Here is a 17,105-nt window from a genome sequence, read left to right as displayed (position 1 = left end):
CTAAAGAAAACACAAAACACAATTATAATAGTAGAATAATTGTGCAAATACTCAATAACATAAAAGAAGTGTAAATATATGTTAGTCATTGGGTTTCTCCCAACAAGTGCTATCGTTTTATGCCCCTAGCTAGGCATACAAGATAGATTCAAGTGATGTCATCCTTGGGGATTGATCCATAGGTTGCCCTAATGATTGATTCATATGGTAATTTAATTATAATTCTAGGGAAGAGTTCCATGCCCTTTATTAGTGTAAACTAAAATTTAATATTCCCTTCTTTCATATCAATCACAGCTCCCATAGTACGCAAGAACGACCTACCAAGAATTAGCGGACAATACAGATTGCACTCAATATCAAGAACAATAAAAACTATGGGCACATAATTCCTATTTGCAAGAATAAGAACCTAATTAATTTTTCCCCTATGTTTTTTATTATAGAATCCTCCAAGTACAAATTGAGAGAACACTCTTCAATATCGGTAAGACCAAGCATGTCGCAAAGAGATCTCGGAATTGTGGAAACACAAGCACCCAAATCACATAAAGAATAACACTCAAAATTCTTAATTTTGATCTTAATTGTGGGTTTCCATTCATTGTATAATTTTATAGGAATTGAAATCTCTAGCTCTAACTTTTCTTCCAAAGTTTTAATCACCGCATCCAAAATATGTTTAGTAAAAGCTTTATTTTGTTCGTAAGCATTGGGTGAATTTATTATAAATTGCAAGATAGAAATACAATCGATCAAAGAGCAGCTATCAAAATTAAAAAAACATCAATCACTAGCTAAAGTTTTTACCTCTTTAATCCCACTTTTATCAAATTTTTCAATAAGATTTTCACCCTCCAAATCATGGGAACACCTCCTAGCTAAAGTTGACATTTCTTAAGTTCACTCATCATTAATTTTAATATTATTACACAAGGAATCAATAGAAGAAATACTAATCATTTCAATACCTTCATCATTTTTATCCTGTAATGATTCGGGCTTTGCTGCCATTTGATTCACTAACGTAGCTTGCGCATCAGATATCTTTCCTAGTAGATTTTCGGTAAGAGCATGTTGACATTGTAGATTGACAACTTCTTTACTAACATGATCAAGTTGTTTTGTAAGAGCATCATATATCTTTCCTAGTATATTTTCTGTAAGAGCATCATGAAATGTAGAATATTCCTTAAGTTCTTCGGTAATTTTTTTTTCAAATTGCATAGTCATGTATTCCTTGGTACTTTTCTCAATCTCTAGCAAAATATTTGGATATGGAACATCATAATACCTCCTTTGAGGCATCATGTCTACACGGGTGGGAACACAAGCAAGTAAGAGATCCAGAAATAATATGGCAAATAAAAGGAAATTTTTTGTGAAGTGGGGGAGAGGAGAACGAAAGGCAAATGGCAAATAGTTTAATTGTAAGGAGATGAGATTTGTATGTAGGAACCTCATAGATCTTGACTTGGTCTTCCCCGAAAACGGCGCCAGAAATCTTGTGACTCCTTGCAGGTGTGTTGGTTCTCCCTCCAAGCTTGAAGGGTGATGTAGCACAACGACGACAAGTATTACCCTCAGTTAAGAAACAAAGGCATCAATCCAGTAGGAAGATCCACAAGACTATGTAAGCAACACGTGCACACAAACAGAAAATCCTCGCAACCCAACGGGTAGAGGGGTTGTCAATTCCTCGTGGGTAAATTAAGGATAGATTAATAGACGCAAATAAGAGTGATAACAAATAGAGCGCAACAAGGTATTTTTGTGATTTTTGATAATATAGATCTGAAACAAAAGAGAAAATAAAGTACAAACACAAATAGCAAAGTAGAGATTACAAATAGATGATGTGAACTAGACCCGGGGGCCGTAGGTTTCACTAGTGGCTTCCCTTGATAAAATAGCAAGCGGTGGGTAGACACATTACTGTTGGGCAATTGATAGAAGAGAAAATAACTATGACGATATTCAAGACAATGATCATGTATATATGCATCACGTGCAAGATAAGTAGACCGACTTCTGCCGGCATCTACTTCTATTACTCCACACATCGACCGCTATCCAGCATGCATCTCGTGTATTGAGTTCATGCAGAAACGGAGTAATGCCTTAAGAACGATGACATGATGTAGAAAAAATCTATTCAGGTTGGAATAGACCCCATTGTTTTATCCTTTATAACAAAGATATATGCGTGTCTTGTCTCTTTGTGTTACTCAGATTGAGCACCGCAAGATCAAACCCATCACAAAGCGCCTCTACCAATTGCAAGATAAAAGATCCAAAAACCAAATATAGGAGAAGAAATACGAGGCTATAATAATCAAGCATGATTATGTTTTCATAGATCTGATCATCAACTCACAATTCATCAGATCCCAACAAAGACACCACAAAAAGAACAAGTTACGTCATACGAATTTCCAAGTGACCATTGTATTGAGAAACAAAACGAGGGAGAAAGCCATCTTGCTACCGCCTACGGACCCGTAGGTCTGATATGAACTACTCATGCATCATCGCAGGAGCACCAATGAGGATGGTGAACCCCTCTGTGATTGTTTTCCTAGGATCTTGATTGGATTTCATGGCTCCGAAACTTGCCGCGGCTAAAACAATTTTTCGTCGACTCCTCTAGGGTTTTATGAATATTGGAGTATTTAATGAGCTCACAGTCGGTGGAGAAGCTTCCTGAGGGCGCCACTAGACAGTAGGCCATGCTAGGGGCCTCTAGCATGCCCTGGTGTCTAGTGGCCCCCTGGGCCTTGGGTGCTTCTCATTCTTGCCCCCCAAGTTCCTTCTAGTCCAAAATTACCCGTAAAGTTTCGTGGCAATTGGACCTCATGTGATATGGATTTCATGCGAAGGAAAAATAGAATAAAAAATAACAACTGGCACTAGGCACTATGTCAATAGGTTAGTCTCAAAAAATTATATAAATTCCTATAAAATTATAATAAAACATCCTAGAATGATAGCATAACAACATGGAACAATAAACAAAATATAGATACGTCGGATATGTATCACCTTGCTGGAGCGGGAATCAATCACGGAGGGCATCTACATCATCCTTGTCGCTCCCATGGTGAAATGTAAGTAGCTCACCACCGACCTCCGGGCCCGTTGTTAGTACCTAGATGGCAATCTCTCGCTCTCTTGATTTTTAATACAATGATCACCACTTATTCTCTTTGATCTATCCGATGTAATTCTTTTGTGTGGTGCGTTTGTTGGGATCCGATGAATTGTTGGTTTATGTTCTAATTATTCAAAATAAAAGATTTGAGTCTTTTCTGAATTCCATATTTTATTCTTATTTCCATGATAATTATAGCTTCCTAGATCACTTTGCTCTATTGATTTGGTTTGGCCAATAAGATTAATCTTTCTAAAGTGGGAGGTGTGCGTTATTGTGGGTTCAATCTAGCGGTGCTCTATATCTCAATGACATAGTAGGGGACAAGACAAGTCTTTGTATTGTTTCCACTAAGAATAAAAAATGGGTTAATTCATATTAATTGAGTTCTCTTTGTCTACATCATGTCACTGTTCTCCAAGCATTACTCTGTTTTACTTAATAATCTAGATGCATGTTGGATATCGGTCAATGTGTGGAGTAATAGTAATAGATGCATGTAGGATTCGTACTATTTTCTTACGGACGTGATGCCTATATAAACATGATCATTGTCGTGAATATCACATAACTGTGTGCTTTTCTATCAATTGCCCGACGGTAATTTGTTTACCCACTGTATGTTTACTTTATGAGAGATGCCATAGAGAAAATTATGTCCCTGGGGTCTATTGAGTAGTATATTTGCAAACACTACAATTACCTCGCGGCCTTCATTTACTTTTTATTTGTTTGGAAATTATCAACTATCATCTACACAGTTTACTTGCTTGCAAATAAGGAGTCCAAGGGGATTGACAACCCTCTTGCCCACATTGGGTGCAAGTGTTCGCTTCTTTGTGTCTAGTCGCTGAAGACGGGGGTTGTGTGTTACTCCTATTGGTTCGATAACCTTGGTTCTCACTGAGGGAAATACATACCTATACTATGCCGCATCACCCATCCTCTTCACAGAAAACCCAATGGAGATCACAAGTATTATGAAGGATTTGTGGCGCCGTTGCTGGGGAGTATAATCAACCTACTATCAAGTACCTTCGCACAAATTATCATTCACTTTTTCTTCTTTTTATTAGCGGTTACATTTTCCTTGCTTCATAAAAATCAAAAATACAAAAATATGTTTCTTTGCTAGTTGCTAGTTTACTTCTTTTCTGCTATTTTACTTGTCATGCTTGTTACTTTGCTTGCTTGGTCACCATGACTTAAGATACTACTAATTTGTGTGACTTTTCAAATACTAATAACAATTGTTTTATTAGTACTCCTATACCACCCGCCACTAGTGTGGTGTATTACCATATAAAAGATGCATCGCTGAATCTTGTCATGAAAGAAAAATTTACATGAAGTCCTATTGAGGATCCCAATGCTCATCTTAATACCTTTGTCGAACTATGTGATATGGAAAATAAGAAGGACATGGATAAATATGTGGTTAAATTAATTATTTTTCTTTACGAGATAAAGCTAATGCTTCGTTCTCATCTTTACCATGTAAGAGTATTGGAACGTGGGATAAGTGTAAAGATGCTTTTATTACAAAGTATTTTCCTCCTGCTAAGATCATCTCACTTAGAAATAAAATTAGGAATTTTAAACAACATGACCAAGAATATGTTTCACAATCTTGGCAGAGGATGAAATCAATTATTAGAAATTGCCCCACTCATGGTTTGAACTTATGGATGATTACTGAAAAATTCTATGTTGGGCTAAACTTTGTTTCTAGAAATCTTCTAGACTCTGCTGCAGGTGTTACCTTCATGGAGGTGACATTAGGAGGTGCCACCAAACTTCTGGACAACATCATGATAAACTACTCTCAATGGCATATCAAAAGAGCTCCAACTAGTAAGAAGGTAAACTCCGTTGAGAAATCGCTAGTTTGAGTGAAAAAGTTGATGCTCTTATGAATAAGGTTGCTAGTAAAAATTCTCATGTTGATCCTAACGACATACCCTTATCTAATTTGATTGAGAAAAGTTATAATGCCATCATGTTTATTTTATCTCACGAAACAATTTTAATAGCAATGCATATAGGGACAACTTCAATCCTAGGCCATATCCCGGTAAGTCCTCTTACAGTAATGGCAATTTTTATGGCAACTCTTATTGAAATCCTTCTGAAAATAATAGTACATTATTCTATGATAACACTATAGAATTCATTAGTTCTAAAAAAATTCAATACCATGGTAGAGGAAAAAAGGCATAAAATTGATGATTTGGCTAGGAACATGGATAGGATTAATCTTGATGTGGAAACTCTTAAAGCCAACATTTTGCCACCAAAGCATGACTTTATTTATACTATTAAAACTACCCAAATATCAATCAATGAAAGTATGGAGAGGACCACCAAGTTGAAAGCTAAGCAGGAATTCCTAGAAAAAGCTCTCTATCGGGGTACGCAAACAAGGGTGTTTATTTCCCCGTGACTTATGCATGGACGACGAGCCTCCGATCCGGCAACCTAATGTTGTCGGGGAATGTTACCACTCCATAAACACGTGGCCAGGGCGAGAGAAGCCGCTCAATGAGAGGTCAAGGAGCACATCAACAAGATCAAGACTCCGGCACACGCGGCCCCTGATGGCTGATGATGCGGGCGAGACATACAAGAACAACCCAAGATGTGCCAAGAACCCCTGGCACCTACCGCGGGCGAAGGCGCAATCATCCTCACCAAGACCCGGCAAGGCGCCTCCCCAGCAAGTGTGTGCCAATCTTCCACCACTCCACCTCATCGCTACACCAGTCACTTTTTGATGAGGCATCGAGCTCCCAATTGGCTAGGTGGCTCTCGCTCGACACATGGCGGCACGACGGAATACATGTTACAACCTATTGACGCCCGTCCAGAGGCAACTCAAGAACCCAAACAATGGCCAGCTCATAGGTGGCACAAGCCTGACGGAAACGCACCCCCGCTTGCCACCTAAGGTCACATTTATGGCACTTTGTCTTAAGTGCCAGAGTTAGGTATGATAGCACTGTTAGCTATCTAATCATGTCAGTTGCCACTCTGGACACCCCTTGAGTTATAAAATGAGACCCGATGCAAACTAGCAAACGGATTCAGATCCTTGAATATTTGGACATTTGGGGATTCGATACTTGGTAGATTAGGTCCCCAGGGAATTAGAGCCAGGTGTAACGGTACGCACGTGATAGCTCTCCCCGACAACCCTTGACGGGGTATAGATCCGTGCAAACTTCGTCTTCCCCAATCAATCTACAAAAGAAGGAGTAGGATTTTAAACTTCACAACGGCCCAAACCTGGGTAAAATCCCCGAGTCCTGTCATCGCGCCGCCTCATAGTCTCTGCTCTTTCTGCCATGCAACCTCCCCACTGAACCAAAAAGGGACCAAAAGGTCCCATAGGTGATTGTGTGCACATCCTGCACCGACATCTTTGGCGTGTCAGGTAGTGGCATTTGTTCGCGCAAACCCGAGATTGTGACGCGCTGCATCGATCTTCATCAGCATTCCCTCCACGTGAGGCATCGAGGAAGAGGCTGACCAGACAACGGCGCCATCCCTATCACAAATATTGAGCGGGCCCACCTAAACCATGGGGGGGGGGCGGCTACGTTTGAATGAACGGGGAAGAATGAAAGGTACACGGGGATATGTTTCCTCTTTCCTCCTTCCCCATGTGTGGTTGGTTATGTGTTAAGGTGGAGCCGCCGACGTCGATGAGCTCGCCTGTGGATAGGTCCTGCATTTGCCCCATATTGGTAAAGCCCAGGCCAAACGCTCAAGCAGATCCATTGGTCGGTGACCCCGGCGAACAGGCGACAACGAGGTCTAGTTACCCACTGCTTCCAACATCATGGTAGTTGCGGGACCGTCGGGTAAGAAGAAGGAGGAAGGTTCGACCGAGAATATTTTCTATTCCTTCCCTTCCGCCTAAGTTGTGAATGCTTGCATTGTTCCGGTAAGCTCTTGCCGCAGACCATGCTTATAACTAACATTTCCCCAAGTACCTCCATTTCCTCTCTATTTGTCCTTTTCTTCCTCTCAGGACAACCTTGTTTTCCTCCATGCATGCAAACACTGGGTAGCACAAATATAAGAAACACCAATGAATAAAAGAGGCAACGACGGATGTGGGCGAATGAGCACGAAGATAAAGAGGAACCCTTAACGAAAAATAAGTCGACATGCCCATCGGTTTTTCATTAAAAACTTACATTTCACATATTCCCCTTTGTTACCAAGGTTTGTTTGTATGGTGAACCTGCTGCGTAATGGAACATCGTTGTCTTCCTGCTTTCATCCCTATTTTGTTACAAGCCTACTGAACAAAACCCGCGGCAGCATCAAAGACCGATGAGGAAAAACTTGCCAGCAATGTGTCCTCGTGTGCAGAATGTTAAGGACCCGTTCCTCAAAGCAATCGCGGAAACACGTTGTTGGCGGGCAACTAGAGTGCGCAAAAGTAGTGGCCATAAAACTATCGGAGGGAAAACAAAGGGGGATGGCATGCGATTACGTAAAAACATTAGTTCGACAAAGAAAATATAGTGCATGGACTAATACAAGATACATATCGTGTCTTGAGTAAAGGACGACATGACGACAATAGGAGTGGGTCAAAACTAATTCTGGCGGCCTCCTTGGGCCCTTGAGACCGCAAGGACCCTGCCGAGAAGAGGGCACGCCTTGTTCGTGGCAGCAGAGAATTAAGCACCGAGTGGCAGCTTCTTGAAATCATCTGAGAGGTCTAGCTCCGGGTGGAAGAAGGCGAGGTTGCTCAAGACCATGAAGAGGGCGTCCCGGGCCAGCTTCCGGGATTTGTCGACGAAGCAGACCGCCCGTTCATCCTTGTACGTCTTCAGCCCCGTGATCAAGCCCTCAAAGAAGAGTGTTAGCTTGACGCTTGGGACCTCATGTCGGCCGATGGAGAAGGCCTAACTCTACATGTTCATGCTCACAAGCTAGGTAGCGAGGCACTTGATACGTCTCCTACGGATCTACAATTTTTGATTGTTCCATGCTATTATATTATGTGTATTGAATGTTTTATATGCAGTAATATGATATTTAATATTATTTCTGGGACTAAGCTATTAATCTAGGGCCTAGTGCCAGTTTAAGTTTTTTCCATGTTTTTGAGTATTTGCAGCTAAGGAATATTAAAAAGAGTCCAAACAAAATAAAATCTCCGAAATGATTTTTCTTGGACCACAAGACACCTGCCAGGCTTGGAGAAGGGGGCATGACACCCGCCGGAAGGCCACAAGCCTACAGGGTGCAACCTAGGGGGGTCGTGCCCCCTGACTTGTGGGTCCCCTGCAGGCCTCCTAACCCTAATCATTGGCCTATAAATTCCCAAATATTCCCACAATACCAAAAATAGAAACGAAAATACTTTTCCGCTGCCAGGAGCATCTGTTCCCGAGAGATCCAATCTGGGAGCCTTTTTCGGTAATCTGCCGGAGGGGGAATTAATCACAGAGGGCATCTACATCAACTCCATTGCCCCTCCGATGATGCGTGATTAGTTCATCACAAACCTACGGGTCCATAGCTAGTAGCTAGATGTCTTCTCCTCTCTCTTTGTTCTTCAACACCATGTTCTTCATGATCTTCATGGAGATATATCCGATGTAATATTCTTTTACAGTGTGTTTGTTGAGATCTGATGAATTGTGGGTTTATGTTTAGATTATCTATGAATATTATTTGAATTTTCTCTGAATTCGTATATGCATGATTTCATATCTTTGCAAGTCTCTTTGAGTTATTGGTTTGGTTTGGCCAACTAGAGTGGTAATTCTTGCAATGGGAGAAGTGCTTACTTTTTGGTTCAATATTGTGGTGTCCTCATCATGTGACAAAGTAGGGTTAGCGAGGCACGTATTGCATCGTTGCCATCGAGGATAAAAGGATGGGGTTTTCATCATATTGCCTGAGTTCATCCCTCTACATCGTGTCATTGTACTTAATGCGTTACTCTGTTCTTCATGAACTTAATAGTCTAGATGCAGGCAGGAGTCAGACGATGTGTGGAGTGATAGTAGTAGATGCAGAATCGTTTCGGTCTACTTGACACGGACGTGATGCCTATATGCATAATCATTGCCTTAGATGTCTTCATAATTATTCGCTTTTCTATCAATTTCTCGAAAGTAATTTGTTCACCCACCGTATTATTTCCTTTCATGAGTGAAGCCTCTAGTGAAACCTATGGCCCCCGGGTCTATTTTCCATATTATATTTTCAGATCTATAAACCATAAATACCAAAAATATGTTCTTGCAATTTATTTACGTTTGTTTTACTTTTAGCAATCTTTTTATCTATCTGTATCAGATCTCATCCTTCCAAATAACCGTGAAGGGATTGACAAATCCTTGGTTTCGTTGGGTGCTAGTGTTTTTTTGTTTATGTAGGTACTAATATTGGAGCCTTGCTTGTTCCTCCTACTAGATTGATTCCTTGGTTCTCAACTAACTGAGGGAAATACTTATCTACTTTGTTGCACCACCCTTTCCTCTTCAATGGAAAACCAAAGCATGCTCAAGAAGTAGCAGTGCTCAGCAATGTCAACCATGCTCCTGATCTAGAGGTTGCACTGCTCAATCTCGTTATCAAGTTTGTATTCCGCCTCCTTTTGGAGAGTCTAGGCATTGGTTAGGTCCTTATGCAACAGCTCCTCTCGAATACCGGTAGATTCGATATTTTGCTCCAACGAAGCAAGTTTGGATTGCAAACTGGAGATAGTATTGTTGGCAGTGTCGAGCTCTTGGCTCTCGAAAGAAAGCTGCGATTGCGCCTTCCAACGTGGCTTGCACTTTCCGCACCTATTTTTGGAAATCCTTGGTCTCCTCACCGTTCCGACAAAGTTCCTCCGTCAATGTGCTCAGACGGGCCTCCAGTTCAACCTTGGCGGCACCCCTGACAGCAATCTCGTCGGACACCTCCTTCAGCTGGGCAACGGATGTCGAGGAGAGCGTGCCAAGAGAAGCTATGTGACCATCCTCTATATCCTTGGTGCATTGCAAAATGCGGGCCTCCAACTCCTCCTCCTTATTGCGAAGGGAAAGTTTGAGGGCCTCCTCCCGGGAGGAGATTTCCGCCTCTCTGGCATCGAGATGAGCTTCGCGCTCCGCCAGCCTGGTCTCCCGGGCTGCGACGTCTTCCTTGGCCATGGATAGCGTCTCATGCTACCTCTTGAGGGAATGGACCTGCTAGTTGTACCACTCCTGAAGTTCGTTCCCTTGCGCCTGAGTTGCTTTCCCACAAGGCCGACCTGCTCACACTGTTCCTTGGCTGCCCGCTCCTCAATGTTGTACCTGCTCTGCATGTCCTTGATTACGGCAGCCACACATTTCAAGAAGGCTAAATCCTTGACGCTGTGAGCAGAGTCATCAACCCCTCCAACTTTCTGATAGAGCGGCACGAGCACTCGCTCGATTCCTTTGACAATATTGGTGCCCGCTGACAAAGATAAGTCTGGAGTTGGAGGGCACAATGAAGCGGTGAGCATCGTCAGCCGATCCGAGGAGGGGTTGCAGCGACGACTGCAAGGGATAACATGGAGGAAAAGGTCCCAGGGCCTGAAGGGGGGGGTCTTCCCTTCAATCACTAAGGTCGCTGTCCGGGGTTTGAAGCCGTTATTTCAAGGGACTCCTTAAGTTCCCCGACGACCGAGCCTTGGCCCTCCGCGACAACAATCTTCTCCGCCTCCGCGGTGGCAACCTTCCTGATGCTAGCCACCTCTTCCAACATCTATGGTTCTTCAGATGGAAAAGATGTGATCAAAGACAATGGATAGCAAGATAGGAGTCAAGAAGTCGATCAAAGGGAAGCAAAAGAGAGGAAGAAACAAAATCTCAAGCAAGTGGGATACCCGACGGGGTCTGCCTAGCAGGAATATCTGTTTCCCCGACAAGATCGATCGGTGTAGGACGATCCATCTCTTCCTCATCAATGGTGGCTCTTCGGCGGAGGACCTTGACGGAGACCCCCCCCAATGGCGACGGTTGCAGAGAGGTCCTGAAGGGAAGGCCCCTCTTGGCAGGCCTCTTCCTGATGGACCTGTCCCGCCTCCCTGTCGGGAGTGGGAGGATGCCTCTTTTCGTCCCTGCCACGAGAAGGGGAGTGCGCGTGGACCTCATGGTGGAGGGTGGCCCAGGGGCTAGATGTGGGGTCCTCCCGTGCATCTTCCGCCGGGCCCATACCTGCCACAAGATCCTCTCCTGCTGCGGATTTGGCCTAATTTGCCCTATGCACGAGGGGCTCCTTGTCCTCATCCCCGTCAAACAGATGTTCATGCCAAAATAGTCAAGGCATCAAAAAATAGAACATTGATGACACTAGTGGTCAAAGAACTTACTCTGAAGCCATGAGCATGGATCCTAGCTAGTATGATACAAATGACAGAGTCGATCTGCCCCTCTTCAGAGTCGAAGGAGCGGGATTCAGTGGCAGAGTTGGGGCTTCGGCCTGGGGCGAGCTAGGAGGAGAAGTTGGGTTTGATGGGGCTAGGGTCCACCCCTATAACCCTCCCTCGCTTGACAACAGAAACCTTGGCTTGAGAAAGGCGGGGGGTCTGGCGACTTGCAGTCATGTGCCCTCGTCCATTGGAGGCCGTCTTCTTCATCCTCGAGGGAGCCCGTGGAGTTGCAGGGGTTGCCGCTTCTCGTCCAACACGCCGGTGAGGGTGCCACCCCGGTTCGGGAGCTTGAGGGTCCTTTTCGAGCCCCTCTACCTCCGCTGCCAGTTCAATCGCCCTCTACGCCTCACCCTCGATCAAGAGAGCTTCAGCCCCGGCAGGCTACAAACCGATAGCTTCTTCCGAGGAAAGATTCTCTTCTTCCTCTTCGGAAGAATTGCTTTCTCCTTACCCCTCCTCTCCATTAGAGGCCGTTTCGTTGGTGGCTCTGACCTGTCTATCCTCCATGACTCGGGCTGCAAAATAAGCCCTCTCCGCAGCCCTAGTGGGCGTAGTCAGGTTTTCATCTTGCTTGGAGGCCCTTTCCCCCAAGCTAGAGAGCCATGTCGTCTCATCTTCTAGGGAAGGTAAAGCCCAATCTGGCTTGACGCAGGAAGCATTACAATCTAGCATCCACTACAGAATCTGGTTCCTGTAAGAGTTGATATGCAAGGGGATGAACCCTGCAAAAAGATGGAACGACCCCATGTCACCAAACAGCTGGTCGCACAACCAGCCATGGCCATAGACCATCGCGTTGTTCTAGTGCATGGGTACAGCCGCATCCAGTCGATAGGGCCGTTGAACTCCCATGCGAACATGTCCCTCTTCTGTAGTGGGGCGATGTGGCGCTGAAGGAAATCAGCCCCTACGTGGTTGATGGTAAGCCCGACAGCTTTGAGGCGGGTGATCCATTTCATTGGAAAGTCCCAAGCTGCTCCACTCATTGCCGCATGAGACGCAAGTAGTCTGTGCAAAACAAAACTCGGGATCTTTGGTGTCCTAGATCCAACACCAGTCACCCCTCCACTCTTACCACTTCCCGTGGTATTGGCCAGGGAGGTACCCCTATTCCTCCTTCTTGTCCCGGGGAATCTAGCTAACTTTCCCCAAGCGGTGATTCTTGTCCTCTATCCGGGGGATGAAGTAGTGCCTAAAGAAATCCATGTTGGGGACGACTCTGATGAATTTCTCACAAATGTATGCGGAGATCGCCATGCACGCCATTTCGTTGGGCGTGAAATCCAGGAGGTGGAATCCATACGTCACCATCATGGCGCACAAGAAATCGGAGAAGGGGGACAGAGGACACAGTAGAAGTATGCATAGAAGAAGCGGTATGAATCTGATGCCGTCTTCTCCTTAGGGTTGTCTGATAGAACTTCGAGGACCCCATGCCCCTTTGTCTTTGTCCCCTACATAGAGGCGTACCATGCGATCAAGGTGTTGGAGTCCATGTTTGATGGGGAGAAAAGCACATCTCCCCATCGTCGCTTCTCCGCTTCCTCTGTTCTCCTCTTCTGCTCATCAGCAGCCCGCGTCTTCGCTTCTGCTGCCTGCTTTCCCTTCATGCTAGCCATCTTCTTCCCTATCTCATTTGAGTGGCGGGAGATTCAGCAATGCATGTGGAGGGAACGGCGGTGGCGAAGGCGCCTTCTTGACTAGAGGAGGAAGGAGGGGATGGAGGGCGGAGAGGCAGATGTGAATGAGCAGCGTCCCCTTCGCATTAAGCCTTCCTTATGTATGGGGGCCACGCGTTGGGGGCTAGTTCTTTGCTATCGCTACAAGGAACCGTCATTTATTTACCAAAGGTTCACCATTTTTACACCCCAACAACTATTGATCGGCGGCCCACACAACCTGCGTTAAATGCACTAACTGGACGTGGGTTGTGGGAGGAGTACCGGTTCCTCGACGCGTGTCCGTGCATGAAGGAAGCCTAACCCAACATGCCTAGTGACACGTATGGCTCAGGCTCAGGGGACTTTGTTGGTGTACACAAAAAGGGCTGTTTATTTCCCCCCGACTTATGCACGAACGACGAGCCTCCGACCCGACAACCTTATTCAGCCGGGGAATGTTACCACCCCATCAAGACCTGGTCAGGGCCAGAGTAGCCACTCTACGAGAGGTCAAGGAGCGCATCAAGAAGACCAAGACTCCGGCACATGCGGCCCCTACAAGAAATATGCTAACTTATGACCTTCAATATTGGTCTTCGAATGGTCATTGATTTTCCGTTGCGACCCTTTTACGACCAAAAACAGACGGTCAAAAGCTCAGGTTCGCTAATGACCTATAACGACCTTTCTTCTGGAATGGTCAAATACATTTACGAATAATGAAAGGTCATAGGTTCTACGACCAATCATTTTGGTCACTGTTTGTCTGCCCACACCACATCAGATCCAACATGGCAAGCTAACTTGGCAAAGTTACGACCAATTGGATTAGTCGTTGACAAGAATCAGCCAGGTCCAATTCGGTGTTTCATATGGGCCAAGCCCATTAATTCAACCTTTCTGTATATTTTTTCCTATCAATTTTTGGTCGACTTCATGGGCCAAGCCCAACATTGGAGCCTTTTATTTCCACGGTTGTGATTCTTTTTTGGAACATTTTTTTGGGTCGCATCTATTTGTCAATTGGGCCTTAGCCTTTTCACAGTCCATTTCCTTAATTATTACTTTCTTTCCTCTGAATATTATTTGGAAAATGTCCTTTTTAGATGCCAAATTCTAATAAGTTCCACTTGTCAAGTTCTAATTAAAGACAACCAAGATTTCAATTTCTACACAATTATTTTAGTCACAACAGCAAACAAATGAAAATTATCAAACCACATGCCAATTTTGGCTAATAGCACAATATTTACATAATTCATTTCACCATTACATGTGATACTATCACAACATATAACTACTACTACAAATATAGTCCAGACTTATTCACTTTCAGACCGGAGCCCCTTCAATGAGAGAAAAAACCATTTCTAGATATGTTCGTACAGGCTGAACGAAGACATCTAACAATAAACCAAAAGAGTTAGAAACAAAACAAAAACAAATATAGAAAGCATCTAGAGACTAAATCATGAAGCATCTCTACATGTAACATGTAACAATAATAATCACAAGGACTAGCTCACAGAAACAACACACAAGACAAGAACGCACAATTGTTGCATGAATACCAAAACTCCCAAAATGGTTCTTGATGTTGACCGTAGAAAATGATTCAATCTTAGAAAGTATCAAAAAACAAAGTATAAAAAACTTCAATAATTTAGTTCATAGGTACAAAATACCATGGTTTTAATTTAAGAAAGTTTTTAGAGTATTCAAAATATAAAGCAAGTATTTGGCTACAACACAAAATGCTGTAAAATTTGTTGACTAGCCCAACGCAGTCGCAACAAGCTAGCCGATGTGGCAGCAATGCAAACACGAGCTGGCTGGTTGTGTATTGTTTCTGTTATGTTAATCTAGCTAAGTAGGTTGGCTAGCCCTTGCCATTCAGGTCCATATTAACCAAAGCATACGTAGAGGATAGATTTTGGCATGCTAGAATTCTTACTGCAAACAAGATTGTTTGCCTAGTAAATTATTCGTTAGGAACATCTCAGGTATACAAGAAATGAGAAATTCTCCACGACTGACCAATAAGCAGAGATACAGATCTTGAACAACAGAAAATACATCATAAATCAAGATCTAGAGTTAGGAATTGAGACAACCTTAATCCTGTTCTATTCATGTGTTAGTGGTGTTAGTGCTTGATCGACTGTTATGAGTACCAACTGAAGTACATAACAGTACTTCAAGCGATTCAAGATTATACAAGAGGAACAAAACCGAACATAAAAATAGCTCAAGTGCCTTGCATGCGTTTGGTAATCCCAAATGCAGAGAGTCCCCGAGTACAAGCTCGCCAGGATCCTCCGCCATTGCAAAAAACCATAAAACCAAGTTATCAATCGTAATAACAAGCATCACCGACACCGCAAACGGGGCCGAAATGCACTGAACGCCTGGAAGGCGCGATCACTTGCCATGGCTCGATGGGCTGCACATCCACCGACTTGACCCTCTCCGACCGCTGCGCGAACTTCCTCTGATCACACCAATAAAAACGAACACCAAATCAGCTCTCCAACTAACCCAGCGACAACAGTAAAAAATGTCACTTCAATTGGCAGAACAAATCCAGTAGATGTAGGTCGGATTACTGACCATTCACACAGAGAGTGCTGCCATGGCGGTGGTTGCGGTGTGTAACTGGCTAATTAGCCACCAAGCCTAACGAACAGATGTCACTTGACGAGCAGTTTGCTCCATAGCTACATATCTATAGAGCTACTGAGAAATCGACTACCAACAGATTAATAGAGGTACTTACTGACAATCAAATGATGGTTATGGGGTAAGCGATAGTGTGTGTCAAATCCAGGCCCGCGAGATCAAAGCCCGAAGGCGTCAGGATGAGAAGACAGGTTGACCAATTCAGTCAATATCCGTGCACATTACCATGCTTCCTTCCTCTTCTCATCCACAACATCGGCTTGTTGTGCATGGATGGCAGAAAATAACCGGAGAAATTCAAGATATCAAGAAAATACATCACAAGAAGATCCAGAGAAAGAACAAAAACAAATACAGATCGGTTGAGAGAGAATCAGGAGTTGATTAGATAATTGTAGTGTGTATTTTGGTCAACAGTAAATATGATTTTCTGTGAAAGATTATCATCACATCAACCGAGTATTTATTTCCTTTCCCGATTCGATACCAAAGAAAAAGATCAAACGCAAAAAACAAGAAAAACCAGGGAAGAAGTTGCAAAAATATTGAACGAGTGGCAGCACTCTCTGTGGGGGGACGACGGTTCGGCTCCTAGCGGCTCCGTGCGGCGGAGCATGGAGGAGGCGATGGGTGAGTGGCGGCGGCTATGTGGGAGATGACGGGAGGAGGGGATCAGTCTGGGTGGGACGAGTGGAGGGGTGGATCGGTCTGGGTGGGACTACACTAGGGTTTGAATTTTTTGTTTTTGATCTATTGAGAGAAGTTGGATCCTTTGGCTTTGGCGGATCAGATTAGCGAGATTGGGGTTGGCTGCCGTGCCATGTCATTGATCCGAGAGAAGGAGATTTTAGCCAATAGGGAATCACCAAACAACAGTGTGTTTTTTACCCTATTACTTTTGATAAAATAAACCTGTTAATATTTAGGAAATTTTCTCAAATATTTTTCCACACCTTCTAGGAATGATGAACCAATAACATGTCAAATTTCATATTTTTTATACCTTATTTACATTTTTTTAAATGAAATATTCAATATTTCCATTTTTTTAGTGCCTAAAATGTGTTCTTTGTGAAGGACCTACCATATATTTGTTGCAAAATTGGACCAAATGTTTTTTCTAAAATACTAGGCCATATTTAATGTACAATTGACCAAATGGGTTGTGTGTCAAAAGCTCATATCCACCTCTCGTGAAAAA

At 43.6% G+C, this 17,105-nt stretch overlaps 2 non-coding genes across 2 annotated transcripts; both read right to left on the bottom strand.

Annotated features, from left to right (window-relative positions):
- Nucleotides 1-16,033: 16,033 nt before the first annotated feature.
- Nucleotides 16,034-16,145, bottom strand: LOC123451634. The gene has a single exon (XR_006632463.1). It is a non-coding gene; the product is annotated as a small nucleolar RNA snoR100 (small nucleolar RNA).
- A 137-nt stretch (nucleotides 16,146-16,282) lies between these two features.
- LOC123451594 lies at nucleotides 16,283-16,361 on the bottom strand. Its single transcript, XR_006632431.1, has one exon. It is a non-coding gene; the product is annotated as a small nucleolar RNA Z155 (small nucleolar RNA).
- Between the last annotated feature and the right edge of the window lie 744 nt (nucleotides 16,362-17,105).

This window comes from Hordeum vulgare, chromosome 4H (genome assembly GCF_904849725.1).
Source record: "Hordeum vulgare subsp. vulgare chromosome 4H, MorexV3_pseudomolecules_assembly, whole genome shotgun sequence".
Classification (NCBI taxonomy): Eukaryota; Viridiplantae; Streptophyta; class Magnoliopsida; order Poales; family Poaceae; genus Hordeum; species Hordeum vulgare.
This window is presented reverse-complemented; position numbering and strand designations above follow the sequence as displayed.